The sequence below is a fragment of the Podarcis cretensis genome (assembly GCF_951804945.1).
Source record: "Podarcis cretensis genome assembly, chromosome: 4".
Classification (NCBI taxonomy): Eukaryota; Metazoa; Chordata; class Lepidosauria; order Squamata; family Lacertidae; genus Podarcis; species Podarcis cretensis.
The window spans coordinates 48,470,669-48,498,278 of NC_137173.1; the positions used below are offsets into that span (position 1 = coordinate 48,470,669).

At 41.0% G+C, this 27,610-nt stretch overlaps 1 long non-coding RNA gene across 12 annotated transcripts in view; it reads left to right on the forward strand.

Annotated features, from left to right (window-relative positions):
- LOC307213857 overlaps window positions 1–27,610 on the forward strand; it is a 241,109-nt gene that overhangs the window by 309 nt on the left and 213,190 nt on the right. The window contains exons 1-3 of one of the 12 annotated variants that reach the window (XR_013837735.1): window positions 915–1,210; window positions 2,912–2,975; window positions 8,631–8,787. The exons of 1 other annotated variant lie outside the window; for it this stretch is intronic. This is a non-coding gene — a long non-coding RNA (uncharacterized lncRNA). Of the gene's footprint in view, window positions 1–914; window positions 1,211–2,686; window positions 2,710–2,781; window positions 2,976–3,748; window positions 3,857–8,627; window positions 8,788–23,963; window positions 23,987–27,610 lie in introns of those variants that run through there. 10 more of the 12 variants (XR_013837736.1, XR_013837739.1, XR_013837740.1 and 7 more) reach the window with 10 other exon arrangements.

The window sequence follows — 27,610 nt, forward strand, 5'->3', positions numbered from 1 at the left end:
AAGCAATAGAGCTGATCAGAGTTAATATTTCAGGGAGGGACCCTCTACGTACTAGTGAAGTATGGGGAAAGGTCCCAGAATTCTGGGATTAAGCGTAAGAATACATTTGGGCCACAATAGTTCAACAGCCAGAATAGTTCCAACAACTAGCTACCTTCCTGAAAAGCTGGTGTCTCTCTTTGGTAGCATCTAGAGACCCTCTAAAATTTCATTGCTGTGTTACATGAAGAGAAATGGCAGTAGCCTCTCCCCTTTTTTTCCTTATGAGGTACAAGGTTGAAGGGCAAAAGGGCTAGTTCTCAAGATATAAGAACAAAATGGAAATGGAGGGAGCCATCTTCTCTCAGCAAGGTTATTCCCCGCTCTCCTGCAAAGCAAGCCCATTGCTGCCGAGAAACTGAAGCTTAAAGAAACCCACACCTAAACTAAAACCTCAACATTTCTCTGAAGTTTCATCTGGCATTTGATGGTGAGACATCATGTGGCAGCAGTTGGAGAAAAGAAGACAAGACTGCAGCACCACTTTATTGCTATCAGCTGGTTCTAATTCTCAGCTGGCAACAATTAAAACATTTTCCAGAAACGTTTACCCTAAACATACATACAAGCAACACAAATATATATATAGTTTTATTTTACTCTCTTCTCTGAATTAAGCACAGCTAATTTCTTCCTATACTGTGATGCCCCCCAGAGACCAAAACATTAGAGTTGATAATAAAATTGAATTAGCCCTTTGTGTGGCAGTATTGATTTTTGAGATGTTACTCTCCAATCTAAAAGAGAGCCCCTGCTTCAAAAACTGAGGAGACATTTTCAGAAGTCATATCCTAAGAAACAATTTACTCCCCAAAATGATCAAATACACTTAGAAGTCTGGATAATCAAATTATGAGCCTCACCAGCTAAAAATGACCTGGTAGGACACCACTCTATATCTCTTTTTAATAGGAGGCTAAAACATGTAGCGAGAAGCAGAGCATTTACAATTAGTCTTTAAATTCTGGGCTGATCAGTGTCTTGGGCTGGTCTCCCGACCAGTGAGCTGGAACCCAGTTGAAGTCGGATTGCACCAGCAATATCTCCACCTTTTAAGCATTTCGAAAGAAGGAAGTGGAAGATAAGGGGGAAAGAGGTGAAATGGAAGAAGGATCGACGTACAGTTATAAAAAAGGAAAAGTGGATCCCAAGTTGCAGGATGCAGCTAAAGGTGAGTCCTACATTTGAAAAGTTTGATGACTCTCTTGGATGATGTTCAACTTTTATTGTTTTCCTTGCCATCAAAGGAAAACAAAAGTAAAATCTATTTTTTCTTCAAGGCATTTGAAAATTAAGCCTGGACTGGATTATCACTTCAAAGTTATAGGCTGAAGCCTTTATACATACATAAGGTAAAGGTAAAGGTACCCCTGCCCGTACGGACCAGTCTTGACAGACTCTGGGGTTGTGCGCCCATCTCACTTAAGAGGCCAGGGGCCAGCGCTGTCCGGAGACACTTCCGGGTCACGTGGCCAGCGTGACATCGCTGCTCTGGCCAGAGCCAGAGCCAGAGCCAGAGCCGCACACGGAAACGCCGTTTACCTTCCCGCTGGTAAGCGGTCCCTATTTATCTACTTGCACCCGGAGGTGCTTTCGAACTGCTAGGTTGGCAGGCGCTGGGACTGAGCAGCGGGAGCGCACCCCGCCGCAGGGATTTGAACCGCCGACCTTTCGATCGGCAAACCCTAGGCGCTGAGGCTTTAACCCACAGCGCCACCTGCGTCCCTATACATACATACATCATTTTATTTGTATAAAATAAAAATTAAAAATAAAGCACACAAACCAAACTGAACAATTTCCACATAAATGATAATAAACATACAAAATAAGCACACAAAAATACCAAAAACAGCAAAAAGCCACTCACCCCTCAACAACAACATCCTCCCAGCAATATCCCAGGTCAAGTGTCTGTTTAGCAGCCTCAGCTTTTATAGTCAGGGCCCAGCCTTCCTAGGCCAGGTGGACAAAGGCCTGCAAGGCAGGGAGAAGATCTTCCAGAACTCACAGCCAAGATGGTTTCTCTTTTATAAGTGTTTTTTAAACCATTCCAAGTGTTTTAGAACAGTCGGTTTTAAAATAAAACCACCAAGAGGACAGTTATTCTAAATAACTGTAAAATATAATAAGGCATGAAAAAATTCTCGCTCTTCCCCAGTTTAGACCATTTTTGGGATCTGTTTAGATCCTGCTTTACAAGGAGAGTCAGTCATTTAAAACCTGGGGGTTGTGCTGTGTTGAGGACAATCCACCACCACTGGATGCTTTAGCTGAGATTCCTGCATTGTAGGGGATTGGATGACCCTTGGGGTCCATTCAAACTCTACAATTCTATGATTCTATGAGTTCACAAATAAGTTAACCCATGTGATGTCATGGGTTGAGATGCACATTTGAATGAACTTTAATCAAACCATGTTAACTGTGGATAGACTATCCTCATACATTCATTTGGATCTCATCTCATTTATCTTAATGGTTGCTATCTACCAAGTATGTCAGCTTATGAATTTGGAACTGCTAATATTGGGAAGTGACTGTGTCTATTTACCTCACTATGGTGGGGGAGAAAGCTTCAAAAAAAAAAAAAAAAAAAAAAAATTGGACTGTGGAACAAGAGTGACATCCAGTGGCCACTAAGACAACTTCAAAAATTAGGATTTATCTGTAAGGAAAACACTGGGGCCTAATTTGATTAGTAGAATGTCTGTCATCTGGTGGGCGGGGATTTTATGTTGTGCTCTGGAATTGGCCCCTCCCTTCAGGTGTTCAGTTAAGTTCAGTTAGAGAACTGTCATTCTTGTCTCATGTTGTTGTAGTTTCTCTCAGACACTATGTTATTGTGTTACAATTTTATTTGACATAACAGGAGCCGCTTACTTTGCTGAAAGAAAATAAACTTTGCTGAAGAATGTTGGAATATCCTAAACTGGGTGAGTGAGGGGATATTCCCAGTCAGGAGGATTGATTTTATTAATACTACCCCCACCCTCCACAACAATAGCGTTACAGGCCTAGTCTGACAAGAAAGAGAAAAATAATGGCAGCAGATATAAAACCTGTAAAAGCCCTAGAGCTCGCTGTGCAAAATTTAGAATGGAAATTTAGGATGGAAAATGAGCTCATGAAACAGACTTGTATGAAACAATGGAAAAATGCACCAAAAGAAGAGGCAGAGAAAGTAAAGTGGGAAAAGCTAAGACAACTTCAAAAATTAGGAGTTCTCCACAGTTGTTGTTAATAATAATAATACCCCACCCATCTGGCTGGGTTTCCCCAGACACTCAGCTTACAACATATATAAAAAAGTAAAATATCAAACATTTAAAACTTCCCGATACAGAGCTGCCTTCAGATGTATTTGTGTCCGTGCAGTACGATGGGGGTGGAGACGCTCCTTCAGGTATACTGGGCTGAGGCCATTTAGGGCTTTAAAGGTCAGCACCAACACTTTGAATTGTGCTTGGAAAGGTACTGGGACCCACTGAAAATCCTTTAGGACCGGTGTTATATGGTCCCGGCAGCCGCTCCTAGTCACCAGCCTACTCTCCACAGTACACATAAAGGTGATATATTGTTGTTCTTGTGAAATCTAGATCAGTGTTCCTCTAGGCCACATTTTGCTGCTTAACTAAGCTGGATGCATTGGGAGCACTTAGTATGTTACAATGAAGAGAGGCTGTGCAAGATGCCAAAGGGACCATTTCATCCTCATCCACAGCTAGGCTACCCAGGAGTGACTGGCCAGTAAGCTGTATGAGCATCCAATAAGCTTAATTGTGTTCGCTGCCCCCCTCTAACTTATGAAGCACACGTAGGAAGGCATTTCCTTCTTTTGACTTTGCTTACAGGGTGAAATGAGCAGTTTGCAAAGTGCTGCACCTGTGAGATCCATCTACCCACCATCATAAACTTAATTCTATCCCCCCCCCCAAAAAAAAAAAAAAACAGGAGAAGGGGCTAACTTGTAAAACAGCAGAAAACAATACACAACCAACACCTGACCCACTATTCCTATGGGCCATTGACACCTGAACTTCAGCAGAAATATGTTCACTCTGACTCCCACGGTATCTCATGCCCATCATTTATAAAGCGATGCCTGTTCAGTAAAAGAGGGAGGGAAATCAATGGTGTGATATATACAGGAGAAGGCAAAAAGCTTTAGAAGACTGTCAATATGTTTTAAGCATTACCACATGGCAGTGGTTTGCAGTGTATTACTTTGAGGTGCTGTCTCAGACTGCGAAGGCTTAATAGAATATTGCTCCATGTCCTTCGATGTGTGTGCATGTGGTTTTCCCCAAAGAGCTCTCTCAGACATCAGGTTTGTTTGTTCTTTTATTCTTTATCATTACTATGCTTAAAGTTCTAATTGGAACCATAAATTTTAATTTTAATTATAAGATAGGTTAAATGCTTAGTCAGTATGTTGATAAAATCCTGTAATACATACGGTATTGTATGTATAGCTGAAAATAGTAATATTAGTTAAATTAGTTTTCGAGGGTCTTTTTATATGAAAGAAATTGTGCCAAAATTCAGCTGTTTTTATTCAGCTACCAATTATGTCATTTGTTCAAAATGTTCTGGGTGTGTTTGTTTTAGTAATTATTTACATTGGCTGCAACCAATGCCCAGTCTGCATATGGGCAAATCCCCAAATTTAAGTGATGTGCATATTTGTGTAAAAAACAAGCTATAATTGTGACTACTGTTGGCAAGAGTATATAAAGGATCAGGTGCAGGGTTACAGAAGTGAGGAGTCAAAGCATGGGTTGACTTACAGGGTTTCTTATGCCAGTTTGTAAAAAATATATATTATGATATCTAGTACAACAATCCTAAATCATCAAAAAATCAGGCTTCAGGATGTAAATTATTTAAGCCTATTAATTATGAAGTTGCTATTAAATGTTATTGGCTCTTGTTATTGGCTTCTTACACATTTCTAAGTAAGTTAGGAGTTGCCCCTCTTCTGTGTCACCCTTCTACAGCTGGGGAAGTATTTAAATAACCTAAACATGTGGCAGGGGTCAATTTATGTGGTCTTTCCTCCTTGATCATTTGACTTACTTATGGATATTTTAATGTGTAAACTGACCCAGTTTACTTAGAAAACAAAACTTAGACTTTCTCACTAAAGTTTTATTTTCCTGTATCTTGGAATGAGAACCACCTCAGGATGCCAGTTCCTGCAATAGTAGACGAAGTTGTCATAATTGTTAAATTATAGACCGCTTCACAGCACAAAGCCATCAGAGCACTGCCTCACACCTACTTCATGAGAGGTATCAAAGACATGGCTAGCTCCAGAACTGAGGACCCCCTCTCCCCAAATGCCATCTTTCAGGTCCACCAGTGTCTGCATCCCAATTTGCCTTTGCTGGACAGCAGCAGTCTTGTAATCTTCAATGGCTGGCTGTAAAACAGGTATCATTTCAGAGTTGGAAGGGGCCCTTACGACCATCTAGTCCAGCACCCTGCAATGCGGGAATATGCAGTGGTCTCATGGGGATTGAACCTGCGATCTTGGTATTATCAGCATCATGCTCTAACCAGCTGAGCTATCCAGTGGTGTTTAACATCACTATTGGTCATTGCACTGCTCAAGGTAGAAAATGGGTGGGGCTAGGTCAGGAGGCAGGCAGATAGGTGGACACAATCTGACACAGGTATTAGTACCCAGGAGCCCACAACACTTACTCAAGGGTGCTGGATGCTGCCTGGCCACAAAGATAGCAAGTTGAGATTCATGGTTCCCCCTACCTCCAAGAAGAGGTGGGGGGAGGGAGTCTTATTGCAGTGGTGCTCAAATTAAGTTCACTACTCCTTTAAAAGGGACGCAGGTGGCATTGTGGGTTAAACCACAGAGCCTAGGGCTTGCCGATCAGACGGTTGGCGGTTTGAATCCCCGCGACGGGGATCCTGCCCACCTAGCAGTTCGAAAGCATGCCAAAGTGCAAGTAGATAAATAGGTACCGCTCCGGTAGGAAGTTAAACGGTCTGTCCGTGTGCTGCTCTGGTTCGCCAGAAGCGGCTTAGTCATGCTGGCCACATGACCTGGAAGCTGTACGCTGGCTCCCTCGGCCAATAAAGCAAGATAAGCGCCGCAACCCCAGAGTTAGTCACAACTGGACCTAATGGTCAGGGGTTCCTTTTACCTTTACCTTACTCCTTTAAAATCCTTTTTAAGTCTTTAAAAAAAAATTCTGGTTTTATATTCCTACAATTAGCATTGTAAAATATCTTTCCCATATTTCCCATGTATTAGGAAGATTTTTGTTGCCAGAAAAATGTAGGAAATTATTTCAGTTCTGTTTTCTTTTAATATAAATTGGCTTTTAGCATGAAAATTACAGAATCATGTCACTGCATTGGGGGTTCTGGTGCAGTGTGTGGTATGCAATCATGTTAACAAATTCCTAGAGTCTTTATTCTTAGAGTGTAAAAAACTTAGGTAAATTTTACCCATTGCTCAAAGATTTTCTAATTTCACTGGTATGTTTGGAGCTTTTGAAACTCCAAAGCACTGTAAGAGCTAGGTAAGCATTAAACAGATAAGCATTAATCTAGCTTCTACAACTTTAAATAAGGAAATGATTTACTGCAACATACTTTAATTCAAAAATATCTTTATTACATGACTCTACCCACATTTTAATGGATATGCCCATTTTAATAACTGTTTGCAGTCTCACTGCCAATGTTTTATTGCTCTGTAATACATTTAAATATTGATTTTCTTTAGAAATGAGCACTTATGAAAGTGGAGGTGAAGTTTCATATGTCTTGTTAAATATTGACATTTTAAAGTCTCCACAAATTTGCCTTTAAGAGTGTGTGGGATTTTATCAAGTTTGATATGGAAATATTTTGCTGCATATGCAGTCTTTTCTTTGTCAGTTTATAATTTGGTGATTTTTATTATTTTGAGAAATGTTGCATTCATTGCCGCCTGAAACATAGATATAGAACCAAGCCGTTTTCTACCAACCTGTGCACTTGCACTCTAGGGAACGAGTGGGGGACCTTTGTAACCATGAAAGCCCCATTTCCGAGGGCTGCACACAGTTAGTGGATGGGACTGCTCTTGATTGGACTTATTTCATTATTCTGCATTTGCATTCTTCCCTATGTAAAGGGTCTTTTATGCTAAGTAAGTTTCTTTTCATCCTTTGATGAAAGTGATTGTGACCCTGTAACAAACTGATATCTCTTCACACCAAGTAATATATTTTTGCCAACAGTTTGCCATGTCAGGATTCAGCTTCGATGTATTCTTCATACTGCGCCCCTAACTGTGTGTAGATACTTGTTAGAATTCCTGCTCCGTGATTGCAGTCATGGGATTATTGTCTTTCACATGATGGTATAAGTTTTGACTCCACAGAGTGGGAAGTGACGAAGACAGGATGTTTGTGTTACTGTGTAACTGTACTGTTGTACTTTGTTCTTTTTCTCTTTGCTGTCTGATGCTAGAGAGAGAGGGAGCCATGTTGCAGTGCTTCATGTCTGTTTATATGTAAATAAAGTAGATTAGGCGAAATGCTGAGTTGCTGAGGTCTGTTACGCATGATGCACAAACTCTGCGGATCCCTAAGCATGTCGATGTCTGTTGGCATCGGTCGCTGTGATGTTCAGGCTGAAGAAGGCTTTTGAAGCTCCTGAACAATCGACCAGGAGGGAGAGAACATGTCATTTGGGCATGTGTCTCTACCAGGGTCCTACTCGAGTGTAGGCTGAGCTCCTCTGACTACTGACACTCAGGGATTGGAGCCAAACCACAGTCACATTACAAAGCAAAACAAAGCTGGATGCCACCAGCATACTGATGACATCATCTTTGTGTACTAGGACATTATCTGAGGGAACATGGCGCAGTATCTTTGCTGAAGCTAAGAAGTGCTGGGTCTTGTCAATGGCTGGATGGGAAATCATCTGATGCCTTCTTGATTTCTAAGATAGGTGAAAGATGGAATAAATAAATGAAAATAATAAATACATGGTCATGCAGTCTTCTTCTGGGGAAAAGACTGAGTTCTTGTTATATTCTATAAGTTGATTCCTGTGTGGCTGAGTAGTATCCATACCACCTGAATCCAGTCACAAAATAATGTCCTCCACTACCAACCGTCCTGTAAAAATCAGATGGTCAGTTGTATCAAAGGCTACTGAGAGATTCAGAAGAATTATCAAGGTCATGCTCCTATTCCACATCTTCTAGACACAGGTTGTTGACCAGGGCCACTTAAGTAGGGTCTGACCCAAGACCGAGTCTGAATGCTTGATTGGTTTTGTTGCTTCCATGGATCTTTTCCTAGTGACTTAAAAGGCTACTGTCTGATACCGGATGCATGGGACCTGACTAAAATGCTGAACCTTTCAGTTTCAATGAGCTTTAACTTCATTATTGGAGTCTGGAGTAATTAGTTGAAAACTGGAATTCAATTTAATCTAAAGGATGGCTATTATAATGCTTTACCTCACCTATAGCTTTCCAAGGCTTTTAGCCTCTTGACAAGCAATCTGTCAAGGAGGAATGTTGAGTGCATTCATTTTTGACTTCCATTCTTCTCTTGCAGCAGCTCAAGTGACTCCAGTCGAACTCTGGCATTTATCACAGACAAAATTAGGTCAGCAGAGAACATAGAGGTACTGAACTGAAAGGGGAATAAATTTGTCCTAAAAAGGGAAGTGGGAAGAGGCTCTCACATTGTTGTTTAAATCAGCTGCTGCTCACAGGTAAGAGTTCTCTGAGGGAATTTTCAAGTGGAATTGTAATATGTGCTCTTTAAGTGCAGTTTAAAAGGTTTTATAAAGAGAATTCAGCTGGCTATGCAACAAACTTTCTAATCTGAGGTACCTTAAAATATAGCTTGGTCACTGCATGTATCGTATCTTGTGAATATGTGTAATTGTTGAGATAATTTAAATTATCTCTTCAGTGAAAGTATTGCACTTTCTTTTTGTTTAAGTGGCAATAAGCAATTGGGGAAGATGACAATATACTATTAAATAGGAGAGCATAAGGTTTGTTTTTCAAATTATATGTATATCTGTCCTTTATTAAGCATTTAACTATTCTTGTCTTGTGCTTGTTGCCTATTTTCCAATTTCTGTTTGAGCAGATAATATTGATGCTTATGCTTTATATGGAACATATTGCCTAACAAACTGGAGAAGTGGAAAGGTGGGATAGTTTCGGTTTCTGTCCAGGAGCTGTTCAGTTTATTATCTGAATTACACTGAATAAATTCTTAAGTAGTTTGAAACCAAACTACTTTTCATTTGTAACCTCATTGTGAACACCATTTAAATGCGTAGATGTTTTGCAGAAGTTGTACTTAGTTGATAGTGCCCATTTTTATTATGGAATCTGGTGCCTTTCCTACAACTCTGTCCTGATAAGTAGACTTTCATATAAACATGAGTGCAACAATATGCATTAGTAGCTTCGGTATAAACTGTAGAGAGAGAGAGGTAAATACGAGACACAAATATGTGTACAACTTTTAATGGTTGTGTGTAAAACATAGATCTTCAGAGAGTGTCTACTTCACTGAGTAAATATTTCAATGTTGTTTTGCTTTAATCTCACCATTGGCAGTTTTAAAGTTATTTATGTTATGGGACAGGATGTGATCTGAATTGTTGGTGACACCTTTGAAGGAAAACAGGAGGCCAATCTTTAGGCACATGCATGTGTTTATGTGCAATATATTAGGGGGAAATGTAGACCCTTCTCCTTGATCCCTAGTTTCTATGTGCTAAGAGAGTTCATGTGTGTATGTGTAAGTATACACACCTATAAATACACATGTACATACATACACTATAGGATGGGTGAATCAGTGTATTTCTAGTGACAGTTTCAGATGTGTTCAAATCAGGTGTGGTTTATGTCAGCTTCTGCAGTTTTGGTACAAAATGATACAAATGTCTCCCCTAAAAATAAAAATTAAATTAAAAAATTGTGCCACGCAATTCAAGAAGTGCAAGTATGACTTAACTGGATATCACCCTAGGTCAGTTTGCTAAAAATGTGAACCAGACAAAATTCTACTCCATCCCTAACAGAGAGCCTGAGTGCATTGAATCAAGGGGGCCCATATGCAGTTTAATAGGCCAGGAACACCACCCCTTTGTTTTTTGTGTGAAATTGGCATGTGGGGAGCTTTACTGAAGCTCCAAGCTTTCCTGGATCTTTGCAGCATAATTTGGAGTGCTGTGCTGCAGCAGAATGGGAATTTTGGTAGAGCAAAATAAGTCCACCCTGTCTTGTGACCTGCAAGCTGTATTCCTTTAACTGGATGGACTATTCTGGAAATGTAATTTTAAAATTTGGGCATTTTAAAAATACACCTGAAATCATGAAACAGGCCCTTCAAAATGTTAGAAGGACTCATCATAATGTGAGTTACGGTTCAGTGGAATAGCTGCTTCTGTGCTCCAGAACTGAGCCAGCTGCTAATATACATCTTATTTTATAATGTTACTATTAGGAGGACAAATGTTAGTGGTACAAGGTTTGCAAGCGGCAGTCATCTCAGGCAGGAATAAGTGAGATTTATTCTTTTGAAATGAGAAATAGTTTTAAAATGATCTTTCAGTGTTATGTAAAGTTCAAAGTCTTTCATTTGAGAAATTCAGCATGCTCTCAGCTTCTTAGGAAGACAGTGAACAGTAATGAGAAGAATTCCCGGTTAACTCTAGCCAAACCTTTAACTCGAAGAGAGGAGGAACTGTAGCCTAATGGTAGACCACAAGCTTTGTATGCCAAATATCCCGGGTTCACTCCCTAGCATCTCCTGTTAAAATGATCAGGTAGCGGCTGATATGAAGACCTCTGTTTGATATTTCAGGGAGCTACTACCTGTCAGAATAGTTAGACAATATCTGGCTTGATAATTGCTGCTTTACTCTTCCTTCCTTCCCTCTCTGCAATAACCTCCCAGTCACCTTTTGCAACCGCATGCAGCATGCACAAACCTGAGGATCTTGTCTCCGTGAAAAGCATCTGCAGGTGACAAGAGGAAAAATAGGTGGGGAAAGGGTTAATCACATATCTCCACCTGCACATGGATTCCCTTGATTTTTTTCTAGTCAGACCTGAGATATGAGGCAAAATGGGCAGGCACTATTCAGCTCATTTGTTTTGCTACAGACTAGCCTGTTCCCAACTTTCAGTGTTTTTTTCACTCAATGTATGAAGTCATAGCAATGACTGACACTTAGGAAAGCAGATCTAGTCCATCAGAGACAGAGCAGGCCAAAGCGAAACATCCATTGCCTATAAAATGTCTTGGTTCATTTTTAAGGCTTTTATACTGATCTTCTGTGGTAGAAGAGTGATTGCTGCTTCAGAAAAAACAATTCATCTATCCAGGGTTTTATTGTAGCTGTGATTGGCCAAAAGGTACACTAAAATGAAAATTAGCAGCAAAAAATGGGAGTTTGTGATCTTTTTTAACTGGAGTCTTGTTTCATAGCACAAAAAGAGAGTGATTCCTCTGCCCTGAGTTTGTAAAAGTTTCCCTGCTATTGCCAATACAGATAAATTCCATAATCAGGCATACCTAGGAGATATTGTGGGTTCGGTTCCAGACCACCGACAATGAAGCAAATATCGCAATAAAGCGAGTCACACAATCTTTTTGGTTTTCCAGTGCATATAAAAGTTATGTAAACACCATACTGTAGCCTATAAAGATAGTGCCCCTGGCTGCAGAGGCAGGAAGGGAAAAACCAAGTTGCAGCTCTAGTTAGCTCCACTCCCCCCCCCCTCTCTCTGTGTGGCTTCCTTCTCCTGGAAGCGGCTGGGTTGCCTGCAGCTGTACTCATGTCCTCCTAAGGAGCAATATCTGTGAAGCACAATAAACTGAAGCACAAAAAATGAGTATGCCTCTATTATATCTGCATCATAGGGAGGAGGGCTGTGCATGGGTCACACCAGTCCTGCAAAATAACCCAGTATTGTCATGTAGTAGTACTACATGATGGAGGAAGCCAGGGAAAGAACTGAAGGGCATAATTAGGACAGCAGGTCTATCTGTGGTTGAAGAACCAGACTATCCATTGAAAAATAAGGGAGGTGGAAACGTATAATACTAGCTATTCTGAGGCCTGATCTACCCAGGCCTCATTGCCAATCTGTCACAAATACCAGATCAACACCAAATGGTACAGCAGTTCTCTGCTGTTGTTGTTTAGTCGTTTAGTCGTGTCCGACTCTTCGTGACCCCATGGACCAGAGCATGCCAGGCACTCCTGTCTTCCACTGCCTCCCGCAGTTTAGTCAAACTCATGCTGGTAGCTTCGAGAACACTATCCAACCATCTCGTCCTCTGTCGTTCCCTTCTCCTTGTGCCCTCCATCTTTCCCAACATCAGGGTCTTTTCCAGGGAGTCTTCTCTTCTCATGAGGTGGCCAAAGTATTGGAGCCTCAGCTTCACGATCTGTCCTTCCAGTGAGCACTCAGGGCTGATTTCCTTAAGAATGGATAGGTTTGATCTTCTTGCAGTCCATGGGACTCTCAAGAGACTCCTCCAGCACCATAATTCAAAAGCATCAATTCTTCGGCGATCAGCCTTCTTTATGGTCCAGCTCTCATGCTAGTTACGTATATTTGTTGACATAATTCAAATATTACTTTGGCTCTCTGTCTCCCAGGAAAAAATCCTGTGGGTGCCCATGCCTGTATCTTGCCCTGTGCTAATTGTCCCTTCACCCATCTTTCAGTGGAGGAGCAGAAGCTTTCAAAATTTGCATATGCTGCTAAAAGTGTAGATTGTCCTAAAAGTTTATGTTAAATTTATGAGAACTGAATAGTTTAAAATTCAGTGAGATTTAGCTCTATGTATACAGTTTCTTATATATTTGAGGAATGTGCACAGACTGGTGGTACAACATGATATCAACAGGCTCCATCCCAGCATGTGCTCAGTTGTCCATCAGAGAACTCTTTACAAATGTTCTGAAGAAAACACACAGGCAGAGAGTGGTGCCTGCCGCCTCTATGCCAACCCCATTACCTTTTTTTTTTGTGTGTGTGTAAATATGCCCAATGCATTTTGGCATGCTTGCCTTTATCAAGGGCTTATATTAAAAAATACATTAATGCAACACTTGATCAAGAAAACTCTGCTACAAAAGAACTCATTTAATGTATGCATAATATGTGTATAGGGCTTTTGCGCTCACCTTTCTACTCATTAGCCTGAATCAATTTTGATGTGCTTAAGCATGGCTCACTCTGTGTTAGATTTAGGCATTGATAATTATTGATATTAACATTAGCTCTGGAATTTTAGCAGGTGTGGATTATATTGAGTTTTAGATTATATTATGTTTTATATATTCTGTAAGCCACCCAGAGTGGATGGGGAAATCCAGCCAGATGGATGGGGTCTAGAAAATGAAATTATTATTATTACTACTACTACTACTACTACTACTACTACTACTACTCTACAGTGTGAATTGTATTACAATAAATTACTTTGTGTTTCAATAGTGTCAACTGTTTAGGGAGGCTTTTTGATCCATCCTAACGGCTGTAACTATGGTTTATGTAATATGAGTTTTCCTATGGTTTATGGCTCACAGTTTGTCCATGAGAGTTAAACCTGGATCCCAGGTTTGGATGGCATGGTAAGCAACACACAGAACTGGAGGGAGAGCAAAATTGTTGTTATCTCCTTTCCTGGAGCTTTCACAGTTGTGCTAACTCATATTTTGGCTTGGTGTGGCGTGCAAATCAAGCCACTGAAAACAGAGAATAACAAATAGCATGTTTGTTAAGAAAAACATTCATTTTTCTGCCCCCAAGTCATTAAACATGACAGTTATCATGGTTCTGTTTATCAAAGTAATTCTAAAGGCCTCTTCACATATATGCTTTCCTTTGTAAGTAGACAGTGGGGTAGGGAGGAAAAGTCTCATGTGCACCCTCATGTGTGAAAATTCTGCACATGTGTTGATTGTGTGTATACTCTGAGCTGGAGGAGGTCCCAAACCAGTTTATGTGGGGTAAAGCTGATCTGTGCAATAATCACTAATGATGATGTGCAAATGTGGGGGTGTTTTCCTTTATTTTACCTTTGCAGGAAAAATATCATCATGAGTGAAGTGGTCCTAACTTGTGCAGTGTTTATCAGTGACAAGCCATTATTGTTCATCAGCTTGCTGTCTTTTATTATTTTGTGCCTCCCCCTCAAGAATAATTGAACAATGTCAGTCTGTGGCCTCTTCTTGAACTCTCTAAAATGGTGGCACTTCTTTGAACTCCCTGCTTTCAGTTGCTCTGACCTTGTTGCTCGTTTATAACTCATGTGCCATTTATCACTCCCAGACTTACAAATATTGTTGGGTGGGGGGAAGAGACCTGAGTGCAATCATTCATACTATAGCCTCTTTGTATTTGAGCTTCATGGCTTCCATATCATGTAACCGATAGGGAGAGATTAGTTAGAAAGCTGTAATTCTTCTGAGGGATTGTGATGATACTGTACCATAAACTGTGAAATGATGCTCAAGAGGTTTGAGATCATCAAAGCCATGAGATTATATTACAGCGTCGACAATCCGTCTCTGTCAATATCCATTTTATAATAGTTTTCCTGCAACCTAGGTGTGAAATATTGGTCATTCTATAGGCTATGAAACTCCCAGTTGTATCAAACCTTTCATTGCTATGCTTGTCACCTAGGCTATGACGGAAACCAGGTGTGACATAAATGTGGATGGATGTGTGCTCAGTAATGTTGTATGGAAATCTTCTGTTCTTTCAACACATCCAAGCACATTGTCATAGGCTGCTTGTGGAATGGCACTATTTAAAACATGAACTCTGGCTGAGGCATACATGACAATAATGTACAAGAGCCAGTCTAATAAGGGAACATAATAGTGCAGCATTTCCTAGAGTTTTAATATCTGAGGCACAAGGTGGTGTTTTTCTTTCTAGATAGATTTTCAGGAGGCACACTTCACTTAGGTTCAAAAAGATTCATATCAATATAGTCAGTCATCACTCAGAAGAATGGACAGGTGCCTTCCTTGCAAACAGTGTAGAAACATTGCCTCCCGTGATCCACCCACTCTTTCCCCTTCTCAGCTCAACATCATGTGTGGTGTCATGCTTTCCAGGCAATGGTAATGCTTCTCAGATTCCCCTGTACTTCTCAACTGTATTGTGGGCTGCATCACGAAATCCAAGTGCATTCTTATTTAATCATTCAAAATGATCTCGTCATCCATATATTGGCAGAGATGCAAGGAGAACAGAAAGGGTCACTTTTGGAACTTCTTAGTGCTCAATATGACTTCACTCCAGGTTTATCCACACTTACAGTTTGCCCCGCTTTTTCCATGCACAGGTCTGCACTTTAAATTGCTGTGCAATTTGGATTTTCCACAGATTGTTGTTTGCTCCAATTCAGCTTTAAAGTGCGGGTTATCATGGGGAAAGCTCTAAAGTAAAAAAAAAAGGGGGGGAGGGAGAGTCTAAGTCAGTCCTCTGGTATTTCAAAGTGGGGTGTCCCGCTCATTCTGCTGAGTGGATGCCTGTTGCAAAGTCCTGCCCTGAATGCACCACTGTAAGGTGGTTTTCAGATATTCCTTGTAACTCCTACAGTGTCAAGAGAAATAGCATCCATGATCTTTTCTCCTGTGCCACTTGTAAGAGCACCTGCTTAGAATGACTTGTGAAGGAGAGCTTCTAAGCTTCTTTCAACCACACATGGCTTTTACTTCTTTTCAGCCCTGCTTTCTGGGGAAAGGTAGCAGAAGGAATATACACACAAGCAAAAGAAGAGGCTGTGGCTTGGTGGCATTGCCCATCACTCTCTGCATGTAGAAGGCCCCAGGTTCAAACCTTGGCATCTCCAGGTAAGATTGTCTTGAAAACCTGGAGAGCCACTACCAGTCAGCTTAGGCTATACTGCTGACCAGGCTAGGTGGATGAATGGTCCAACCTGGTGTAACACAGCTTTCTATGTTCTTAAGACTGGGGGCAGTAAATTATCAGTCTTGAAATAAGAAGTTGCATCTCTGGTCATTTGGTTAGATCACTGCTGATTTTTTGTTGGTCAAGAGCAAGGAGCAGAAGTGGCATATTCTGAAGTTGTCATTTCTGTTTGTTTTGCTACGAAGCTTATTTTTCTTCCTATACGGCATACAGTAGGCAAACTAAGGCCCGGGGGCCGGATCTGGCCCAATCACCTTTTAAATCCGGCCCGCAGATGGTCCAGGGAATCAGCCTCTTTTTACATGAGTAGAATGTGTGCTTTTATTTAAAATGCACTTCTGGGTTATTTGTGGGGAATAGGAATTCGTTCATTTTTTCCCCTTCAAAATATAGTCCGGCCCCCCACAAGGTCTGAGGGACAGTGGACCAGCCCCCTGCTGAAAACAATTGCTGGCCCCTGCTATACAGTATAGATTATAGCTTTTTGAATAATTTAATTCCTTCTCATCATTTCCTAACATCTGGGGCCCTTTTGAGGAAATGAACATGATTTTTAATTACAGCTGATATGGCACCGAGTTGTCATGCTGTTTACAGACAGAGCAAGAGGTGGGGGAGAGTGCCTGAAATGAAATGTCTCCAGTGACAGCATTGTCTCATGCAGTCCAATACCTTTAATTTAGCATCACACATTGCTAGCTTGGAGAAAGTAGACAGTAGCATTCAGTTGTATTACTGGCACTTCAAATTCAGCGGCAGAAACTTCCACTGTGCGCAGAGCTAAGACCCAAAGTCAGGGCAAGTTTAAATAATGAAAGGCAAGGGCATACAACACAATAATGAGCAGGTCTTGAGCTCCATGACCAGTGAAGTAGTGTAAATGTTTCTGCAGCATGGCTTGGTTAAAAGTAGAGCCCAGTAAGCAAGGGTTTCCTACCCCATTTCTATTTGGTTGGCAGTCCACATAAAGCTACACTCACCTATGTAAAATTCGCCTAAAGCTGCAATCATGTATATAAAATCCATGTAGATTGTGGTCTTTTTGTACATATAAAGATGATCTATAAACATATACACTTAAGCTTTATTTGACCTGTAAGAATTTTAACATAGTTTTAAAACCAGGTCTTATAGTACTGTTTAAGGTCTACCATTTTCCAGCTAGTCATTTTGGATACTAATTTTTAAGACTGCTCCTCGATATCAATAAATTCACTGCTTTTTGCAGATTCTTTACTTTTTTTGCAAGTCCACATAGTGGCCAGCAGAGGGCACAGCAGTATCGGAGCATGAACAAAATTAGGGCAAGTAGATGGGAAAACCTTCAGCGTTTTCCATTAGAGCTGCATGCAAAACATCTGAGCCTTTTCTTAAAAACACAGCCAAACCATTGTATAATTCTTGTCCCTGTCAGGTTTTATCAGCTGCTTTGTAAAGTCCGATGACAGAGCTGTCAGGTTTCTTACTTGAGAATTTGTGTGATGTCTGCAAATAAGGGGAAAGGGTGACCCTGAAGAAAATAGCAGTGTCCTGGATTGGTATGTCTCTTGTATAGTTCAATATGTCACAGCTGCATACTTGCATCTCTACATTTCAAGGGGCTCACAAAGCTATTTGGTTTTTGAACACTTACATTTTCACTTGCAGAGGAATTACTGATGTTACAGAGGTGAGAGAAATGTTGGAGAGCTATGGACGTGGTGTATATATTGGTGGCCCCTTGCACTTGAAAAGGCAGGCACGGTAAAGCTAAACACCTTTCAGAGCCATGGATTTCAATATCAAGAGTTCCTTAAATGCCTCTCTCCTGCTTTTTAAAAATGTAATTTATAGCCCAGTCCATGTCATTTGCCATTGACCTAGCCATGGCCATGCTATTCCAAACTGTAATTCTGCTGTACTTTCTGGTTTTTGTACATTAATTTGTATATCACATATGAAAGGCAGTGCAGAAATATTTTAATCAATACATGTTTTCTCAGAATTGGCCCTACTGAGTTCAGTAGGGCCTGTTCCTTAGCAAGAGTGGTTAGGATTTCAGCTCTAACTCTGGGCTACTCTGTTAATGGAACTGAAAATATAATCACATGACACCTCTGTTGATGGTTACAAGGACAGTCCTTACCAGGATTTCACAGGTGGCACCTGCAACAAAATGTTGCAGTATGGAATGCCCCTGTTCTAGGTCCAGGTCATGCCCTTGTCCAGGAAATTCCATATTATGCCTCCCCTCTCCCCATTATATTTTGTCCTCTCCCCCCCCCCCGCAAAAAACCCAACAACAACAAAACTTCTCAGCATTCTCTGCCCACTGAGCATGCTCAGTCTCAGTTTGGTGTTGCTGTTTTCAAATAATTCCCATAGGCTTTTGTTAATGTACTTCTGCAAACCTTGGTGTTCCTCCAAGCCTCCTGATGGTCCTTCCTAGTGGGTACTGTAGGTGGTGCTGGTTTGGCAACAGAAGAATCCATGCTAAGAAAATGAGTTCACTCTTGGTTTGTGGCAGGGGTGGGGAACTGGTGGCCCTCCAGAAGTTGTCAGACTCCAGGCCCCTCAGTTTGGATTTACAGGATTGGGACGCAGGTGGCGCTGTGGGTTAAAGCCTCAGCGCCTAGGGCTTGCCGATCGAAAGGTCGGCGGTTCGAATCCCTGCGGCAGGGTGCGCTCCCGCTGCTCGGTCCCAGCGCCTGCCAACCTAGCAGTTCGAAAGCACCTCCGGGTGCAAGTAGATAAATAGGGACCGCTTACCAGTGGGAAGGTAAACGGCGTTTCCGTGTGCGGCTCTGGCTCGCCAGAGCAGCGATGTCACGCTGGCCACGTGACCCGGAAGTGTCTCCAGACAGCGCTGGCCCCTGGCCTCTTAAGTGAGATGGGCGCACAACCCCAGAGTCTGTCAAGACTGGCCCGTACGGGCAGGGGTACCTTTACCTTTACCTTTTACACAGAATGAAAGGGGCAAAAGTGTTAAATGTATGGGAACACTGCTGCAAAGAACAATGGAAATACTACATTGATTCATAATCTAATCTGCCTCCAAATGCCTGAAGTTTATATTACAGTAATTTTTATGTTAAAGGGTCAAGTGCAAGGGACAACTAGAGGAGATATCAAGAAATTTGTGACTGGGTCTCTTTTGTGTGTCATTTTATAATATTTAAAGCCGCATGGTGTGGAGGGGGTTGGATCAGGACCACAGAGGTGTCATTTCCCCCATGAGGCACAGCATTCATCCTTAGTGCTCTTTCTATCCTACCCATAGCTGCATTTGCCATTTTAAAAAAGTGGCACTCCTGATATAGTCTAGATTGGACCTGCAACTATTTCTAGTTTGAATTTCTTGGGGGTGGGGAGCATGGACATTGAAAGGGGTATGATACTGCTTTCAATGTGTGCTGCAGGTGAGGCCCTGACTTAATTTTAACATGGACAAGTGACTTTCATGTAACAGTAAAACCTGAGTAGAGGAGATAGGAAATTCATGCATAAGATTGAGATGCAGAGAAAGAGAGGGTGCAATGGTGTAGCCCAGCACTGATTCCTATGTGCTGGTTAAGTATTCATTGTGAACCAGGTCTCAGTACTTAGAGAGACACCTTCTTCTTTTTGCATTTGTTTGCACAAGTTTCAGTGTGAATGACTTTGTTAGCTTGTTGCACAGCTAATTTATTCATTTTAAATTTTGTTCATTATTGACTATGCTAAGTTTCTGCTAATGCCAGTTTATTTCCACTGTGTATCATTAATACATTACATAAATTAGAATTTTTTTCCAGCAATTATATAATTAAAATTTAGTTTAAATGAGGCAGATTAGCAGTAATTACACATTTTATATTCATGAGAAATACAATTAACTTGCTCAATATCTAACACAAAAGTTAAATATTTTAGTTTTGCGCTTTAATAAGTGGATGGGTACTCTTCATTGTAACTAATGTGTGAGGAATTTTGTGTGGCTATAGATTTGTCAGTCAATAAATACATAAGCTAATATTCAAACGTCACTGAAAATATTTGCTTTTGTTGTTTGGCCAGTAAATGCGTAGGGCTGCAATCAAACAGTGTAATGTGAGTAGCTTGACCCTGCAACAGTTTTATGTTCTGCTATATTAATTAGCTAACAATTTATAACAAAATATCAGCTTGTAAAAGTTGCAAAATAAATACTGCAAGTGATTAGACTATGAGAAATCTATTATGCATTTTCAGCTGTCATCTTTTCAGAGGCTACTTTAACAACCTGTTAGATATTACTGCTCTGCTTACTAAATGGTTTAATAATATGACCTAAGAAGTGCCATCAGAAAAACTAATTTCAGTGGGAAGAATGGCCAAAGGCATTCCTTACTATCTTCTTTTGGCTACTTTGGAAAGTAGCTTAAGGAGGCCATTTTTTTTAAAAAAAGTCTGCATTTCAGTTCTGGCCGTAAAATATTGGAGATGATGGGGTTACATTGCATCCCATACAAAACATATTGACTATTTTACTGTAAAAGTTTTAAATTAATCACACACATAAAGGCTTCTGCTTTGTGAACAGATCAGCCCTAATTGGTCATAGATAACCTCTCCGTGAAATACTAGTAAATACATACTGATGTTGCTGTGTGCTCCCATTATTACCACTTGCAGGAAATCCAGAATGACCTGGCTATTGAGAAATTGGGTCTGATTTGCTTGCACAAAGCTTGTGTGGAGGTTATGCAATGTCCACTCTTTATTTAGCATTCTTTCTGATTTGGTTGTAGGGTGGTTATGATCTTTATTCAAGTGAGTACCGTATGTACCGTACATGTTCCTGTTCTCCTGGTCAAGTTAATCACACCCCTTTGTCTTGACCAAGATCCTAAACAACTGAGGTTGGGTTTACTATTGTCTCTGGAATGGCTACATGTCTGGCACTCAGGGCCAGGATGCCAGCGATTATCTCCCATGCAAGAGGCTGCTGAGTACGTGGTCTCAGGCGTCAGGAATTATGGCTGCCCCTGTCCACGTCCCAGGCTCCCTCCTTGGTAACCATTTCCTTCCTGATCAGAACAAAGTTGGAATGGCGCAAATCTGATACTGGGGTGATTTCATACGACTTTCTAAAGTTTTCCGATTGAGCCAGTACATAGATGCATTTGGTAATGTGCAACGGAGGTCCTTTGAAAAGAGATAGGAAAAAACTGTGTGATGGAGTGTTTTGTGGGGACATTTGCAGGAGTGATTGTGTTGGTTTTGGTAATTGGGAGGGGTGTATGGTGTCTGCTGGAGGGGCAACCCCCCCAACCTTTCCATAAATTCTGGTAACGGTGGCAAAGGTCACCCTTTGAAGCCTGACTAGCTGAATATCAGTAGGTTGTGTTACAGTCAGGCCAGTCCCCATACACATTTAAAATGTTAACCTAACCTGTCTTTAAATATTGCCACCCACACTTAAGGCTTATCAAGTTGACAAGGAGCAGGGTCATGTTTTTTTGACCCTACCCATGACACTGCTCATACCTTCTCCCCCACCTCTAGATATCCACATTTTGAGTGCAGCTCTGTAAGGTCAAAATATGCGCACTGTTGGGAACTCTGTGCTAGTGTTGCATTCAATACATGGTAAGGGTAAGTGATGTGGAGAACAGAGCCAGGCAGTGCTGTTGTGCCACCCTGCATATTAGCTATATGTGTGGAGGGAACATCCAAAGAGAGCTGTACTTTCTGAGCAATTGGTGGGAGTTTCAACAACAGTTAACAGGTTAATGTTAAAGAACTTCTGAGGACATCTCTATGAAGCAGCTGGTTCTGAGGGCTTGGCCTGCGCACAGACAGCTGTTTTCTAGGCACACACTCAGACGTTCTTCACTCTTGACTGCTTTCATCTAGGGTAACTAAATGCTGACAATGTAAGATGAGTTGATAATTTCAATCTGAGGAATAATTGTCGAGAGAAAAGGTCAGTTTAGTAATACAGCCAAGCATTATGAGTTGGACAAATTTATATACTGAACCGATATCATGCATTTTGATTCCATCATGCTATTAAAGATGCAGTAAAATTGAAGCACCAGTGGGAATTCTGGTGAGACTAACTTTGATTTGGTTTCATTTGAATATGTAACAAATGATAGCTGGAATAAAAAGGAAATGGAACTTTGGAAGCTTTGCGGCTATCCCCTGGCTGGGATGGAGGAGGGTATTTTTTAAAAAAGAGAGTTTAAGATGCTTTGGCATATGTTTAGGAAATACATTCAAGGCTGTCTGCAGTTTTCACATGTAGCTTTACATAATTATGTTTTAAATTATGCAATAGGTTGGATGAAGTAATGACTGGATTATAGCCAATAAACTGAAGCTCAGTCCAGACAAGATAGATGGATTGTTAGCTGGTGGGTTTTCTGCCTAGCTAAGTTGTTTGTTCAGCCTCTTCTAAAGGAGATTGCTCCCCTGAAAGTTCATGCTTGTAGTCAGGAGGGTGCTCATTGACCCACTTTTGTCACTAGAGACACAAGTGGTCTCCATGACCTTGAACGCCTTTTGCAAGTTTTTTCTGGGATGTCATTTCCCCTGGACAGGCATAGTCCTGCTTCAGTTACTCATGCCCTGGTAGCCTTCTGTTTGAGCTACGACAAAATGTCCTACATGATGCTGCCTTTGAAAAGTGTCTGAAAACTTCAGCTAGCTCAAAATATGACTGTGGGACTGGGTGATGCAAGGACATCACACCAGTGTGTCACCAGCTTCAACTGACTCCCAGTAAGAGTCCGGGTCCAATTCAAGGTGCTGGTTTTGGCCTTAAAGGTTCTTCATGCCTTGGGACCAGGGTACCTTTAGGACCACTTCTTTCCAAAACCAACTATGTAGTCTTTGATATCTTGGGAAGTCATTCTAAGAGTGTCCCCACCAAGTGAAGTGTTGTGGGTGGCTAAGGGAGAAAGGATGAGTTTGACCAAACTGCGGGAGGCAGTGGAAGACAGAAGTGCCTAGCGTGCTCTGGTCCATGGGGTCACGAAGAGTCGGACACGACTAAACGACTAAACAACAACAACAAGGGAGAAAGGACCTTTTCATTGGTAGCACCCCAGCTGTGGAATATCAGCCCCAGATAGGCTCACTAGGCATGTCATTTCACCAGCCTTCAGGTTTTTCCAATTGTTTTAATCTGTTTTAGCTTTCAGCTGTTTTTACTCTCTGCCATAGTTTTTATGCTGTTTTCCACCATTTTTTTCTTTCTTCTTCCCAACACCAGTCAACGATGAGTACAAATATTGTATTTGCTGCTTCCTCCCTTCCCAGCTCCAGCTAGAGCTTGGTGCATGAGTGTCCATTGCCTGCCAGTGGCACATTCCCACTCCCAGAATTTATTTGCGTACATGTGTCTCTCTGTGTGGGAATTGTACAGTGGGCAGTGGGACAGAGCTTAGCATTTCAGTACTTGGTTACCCAAGATACATTTTAATTCCTGGCTTGATCTATCAACTAAGCATTTAAATAATAGCAGGCAAATATAAAAATCAATGTTGTATTTTTAAATAAATGTCATGATTATTCACTGCATTGTGGATCTACTATAGGTGGAAAACAGGGTATGTTTAAATAAGACCCTTTGAACTGTTCAGTTATTGACTGGCTATTGTGGGCAACACAGTGGATATATAATCAAGCATAACGGCAACACTGCACACTAAATCTGTAGCTTTTCGCAGTGTTTGCATTGACAGGGTTATGACTTCTTATCCTGTTCTATACACAGTTTAGCACGATGGTAGAAAGTGTTGGTATACAAACCTTGTGTGGCTTCAGTCAGTAGAAGGCTGGGTTGAAACTTGCAGATACAGTGAGGAGAAATACACATTGGGGTTTTCCAGTAAGCACCTAAGCTCTGCCCCTTCCTCCTGCTTGCTCTTCTGTCTTCCCTCTTCTGCTGTGTCAGGCAGCCATGAAAACCTCCTCTCATTATGTTAACTGAGAATCCAAAGCCATACTTATGAATTTGAAGTAACTGTAAGTAAAGGAACATTTTCTCTCTCTTTACCAGTGGGACTCCTGTGTATTTAACGTTACTCTTTTTTTAAAGCAATGCTAGGGATATCTGTATGAGACAGATGATGGGTGGTAGGTTAAACTCCAGCTTCCAAGTTATTTTTACTCTGCTAAATATATATTAACTGCAAGCCAGCCAATATTATTTTTAAAAGCTTATTAGAAAGAAGCTCTCCCAGCTGGCTCTAGCTACTGATACAGTGAAGGTATTCAGACTCTTAGGCTGCAATTCTAAGCCCATTTACCCAGGAATAAGCCCCATTGAATCCAGTAGGGCTAACTTCTAAGTACACATAGTTAGGAGTGCACTGTAACTTAGCGTAAGGCTGAATCAGGTTCCATATGGTGTCATCAGTGGCCAACAATATGCAGTGAATAGTTTAAAGCCAAATTCAGACACTGCAGGCTTCCATTATGTTCTCAGGCTCAGCTGGTTTAAGTTACTTCTGCTTATGTAAGAGAAAAACCATTCCAGCTATTAAAACTGTTTGTGGTGTTTATTAGAAATATAATCTTAATACTGCCACAAAATAACATCTGATTGTATTTCAAGCAATGCGGGATTTTCTGTTTCAGTTCTGAAGCCAATGCTGGCTTTAATGCATCTTTCTTCACGATGCACATTCTCTGTTTAGTGCTAATGCATATTAAGGAGAGGTGGAAAACGTGGGCACTTGCAATGTATTCCACACTTGAGAGGATCCCAGAAAGCACCCTCATGGGATGTCCAGTATTTCTTCTGGCAACATAAATTTTGGCAGAAAGTACTGAAGAAGTGATTTGAAAAAATGTGCCATTTCTCTAGTCTTGTTCATGTCTTCCTTCAATCAACTGCTCTCCCATTAAAGTAGGTCAAGTGAAACCTCACCCCCTTTGTTTCAGAATCATAGAATTGTAAGAGTTGGAAGGTATCCCAAGGTTCATCTAGTCCAACTTCCTGCAATGCAGGAATCTCAACTAAAGCATCTATGACAGATGGCCATCCAACCTCTGTTTTAAAACATCCAGTGAAAGAGAGCCCAGCACCTCATTCCACTGTTGAACAGCTGGTGTTTAGTCAGAATCTCCTTTCTTGTAACTTGAATCCATTGGTTCAGGTCCTACATGCACCATGAGACAGCGCTCCAGACATCCCCCTCAAACTGTCCGCTAAGTGCTCTTGCAAATGCCCCTGCTTACGAGTCCAGTACACGAGCTCCCATAAGCTGCAATCATCTAAGTAGAACTGCTGCTGGCTGCTAACTCATCCCCAATTCTCTTTTAAAATAATACATTTTGCTATGAGTTTGCTATTTATATGACCTTAGAAAATCACCCCGCCACCATATCAGATTCACTTGGAGGAAGCCTTTGACCAATGATGGCGGATTTTTTTAAAAAAAAGTTTTTTGCCTGATGTTCCAGCTGCCACTTATAACTGCAGTGTAAGGTAGATCTTCTCTGCTGCAGAAACGTTGGCCTCTGAATATGTTGTATTTATATAGGAATGTTTCATAATTGTTGCTTGTTACTAATATGGTAGCATTTGGAGAGCATAATGAGTCTATCATGCAATAATATTTTTAGGATTTTCTTTGCATTCATGCAAACTACTAATGTTCATTATTTGACATTTATTCTAACAAATATAAATGCTACAGTTAAGTTTTATTCAGAAGCCTTTCAAGCACCCTCTTGCATAATGACTATAAGGCCAAACGTTGTGCTCATTTTCCAGAAACAAGCAAACTAAAATGCTGGCCTTCAGTGCAAATACATTTAAGAACCATCAAAACAATTGCTTGTTTGCTCAGAAATGCTGCGATATGCTGTTATTTCATTTAAACAAATGCAGTTGATTAAGGCTGGTCAAGGTATGATAGAATAGATGTAAAGTAATTGCATCTAACTTTCAAATAGACTAGAGCATAGGTGAATAATCTACAGAATGGATGCCACAGGTTGAACAGGAAGGCTTAGGACCTGGCAATGGCATTGAATAGGAGTGCCATACCTGCTTGTCTCTCTAGTGTTGTTAAGGTTTCCCTGCAAACACAACAGTTCATATTATTCCTTCTTCTCTAGACCCTCCTCATCTCCTCTTTATAGCACCTGGGTTTTCCTCTGAATTCCATCTGTTAACCCTTTTCCACCACTACTTTCTGTATTGCCATCTGATCACCATCCCTTTTCACTCCGCACTTCCTAGTGATCTCTCTTTTTGCACCACTTCAGGTTAGAAGGTCAGCATTGCCACATCGTTAACTGAAAAATTATCAGTGCTTTTCGCCCCCCCCCCATCTCTCTGCATTTATATCTCTGATCATCTGTTTTCTCTCTCTCCACTTTCTCTGTTGTCTCTGTTTCCTCATCCCATGCATTTCTGTACCTCCAAGGTTTTCCTTCAGTTTCTTTTTTCTTTTTTGGCAACAGCAACCAAGGGAACAGCATACACTGAAGGTAACTCAGATGTGGGTGACCAAATATGTTTTTGTTTCATCCTTGGAATTTAATTTATGCACGGGGAAGGCTCTGTTTTAGTCATGAGATTTCTGAAGGACCATTCGTTGTGAAGAGCATCCTGCATAGTTTTTTTTTTTTAAAAAGCTATGGAGGATTTGAATGCAAAGGTTTCTGCTGCTCATGTTCAGACATGCACCAAGAGCTGCACAGAAAATTATTTACTTGGAGCAACTGAGGAGCTCTCTTATAATACTCCTTAACTTGTTTAAACCAAACCACAGAGACTCTTGCAATAGTCTGTTTTTGAATAGCTAACATCAGAGCATCATTTGCTATCAGGTGCATGGCAATAACTTGAGTCAGTCAAAAAGGATGAGGACTGGCTGTGACAGGCTGCTTGTGCCTTTATCCTGTAGACCTAGACCAGCATGCTTTTCTTTCAACTTTTTATTAACCTTACATGTGCCCTGGGTGAAAGCGTAGGTAGAATATCAAATGTATTGTGTCTTACCATCAACAGTAAGGTGTACATTGCTAAGCAGCTAAATCTTTTAGCATCCCCTGCTGGTTCTTAGGGGCATCACGCAGCTAAATCCTTGTGTGTGATTTTCAATGTGCATTCATTAGGATTGCCCCTCTCCTGCCTTCTTCCAGCATGAGAGGTGAGCTGGGAAACGAGTAAGAGGAATCCAAGCACGAAACTTGTAATTATACAACCAGGGTTGCCCCTAAGTGGCTATAGTTTCCAGTTAATGAGGTGGTGTTGCAATATATAATGCTACTAATTTAGCGGATAAGACAGTGATATCATACATTAAGTGTGGCTGTTCTGTAAGGAGAAGCAGACATGCTAAGGTTGCCTTAGAAGAGTCAATAATATCTTTTTTTCCACTGAGCAAACTTTAGCTGGATGTTCACTTTTACGTTATGTCACTCTCACTTATCTAATGCATTTTCACAGGCTGGCAGCATTTTAAGGGCAAGTCATGTACTGGGATTTTGGATTCTTAGCTAATGTGGGTCAGTCATTCCCTAGTCCTGTGACACAGTCCAGCACCCAATTGGTCTGCATACTTGGAGGGCTGGTCCTTACTGAACTTTTGTAGAAGCATAATTATGGCTTTAGTCAATGTGTCCAGAATT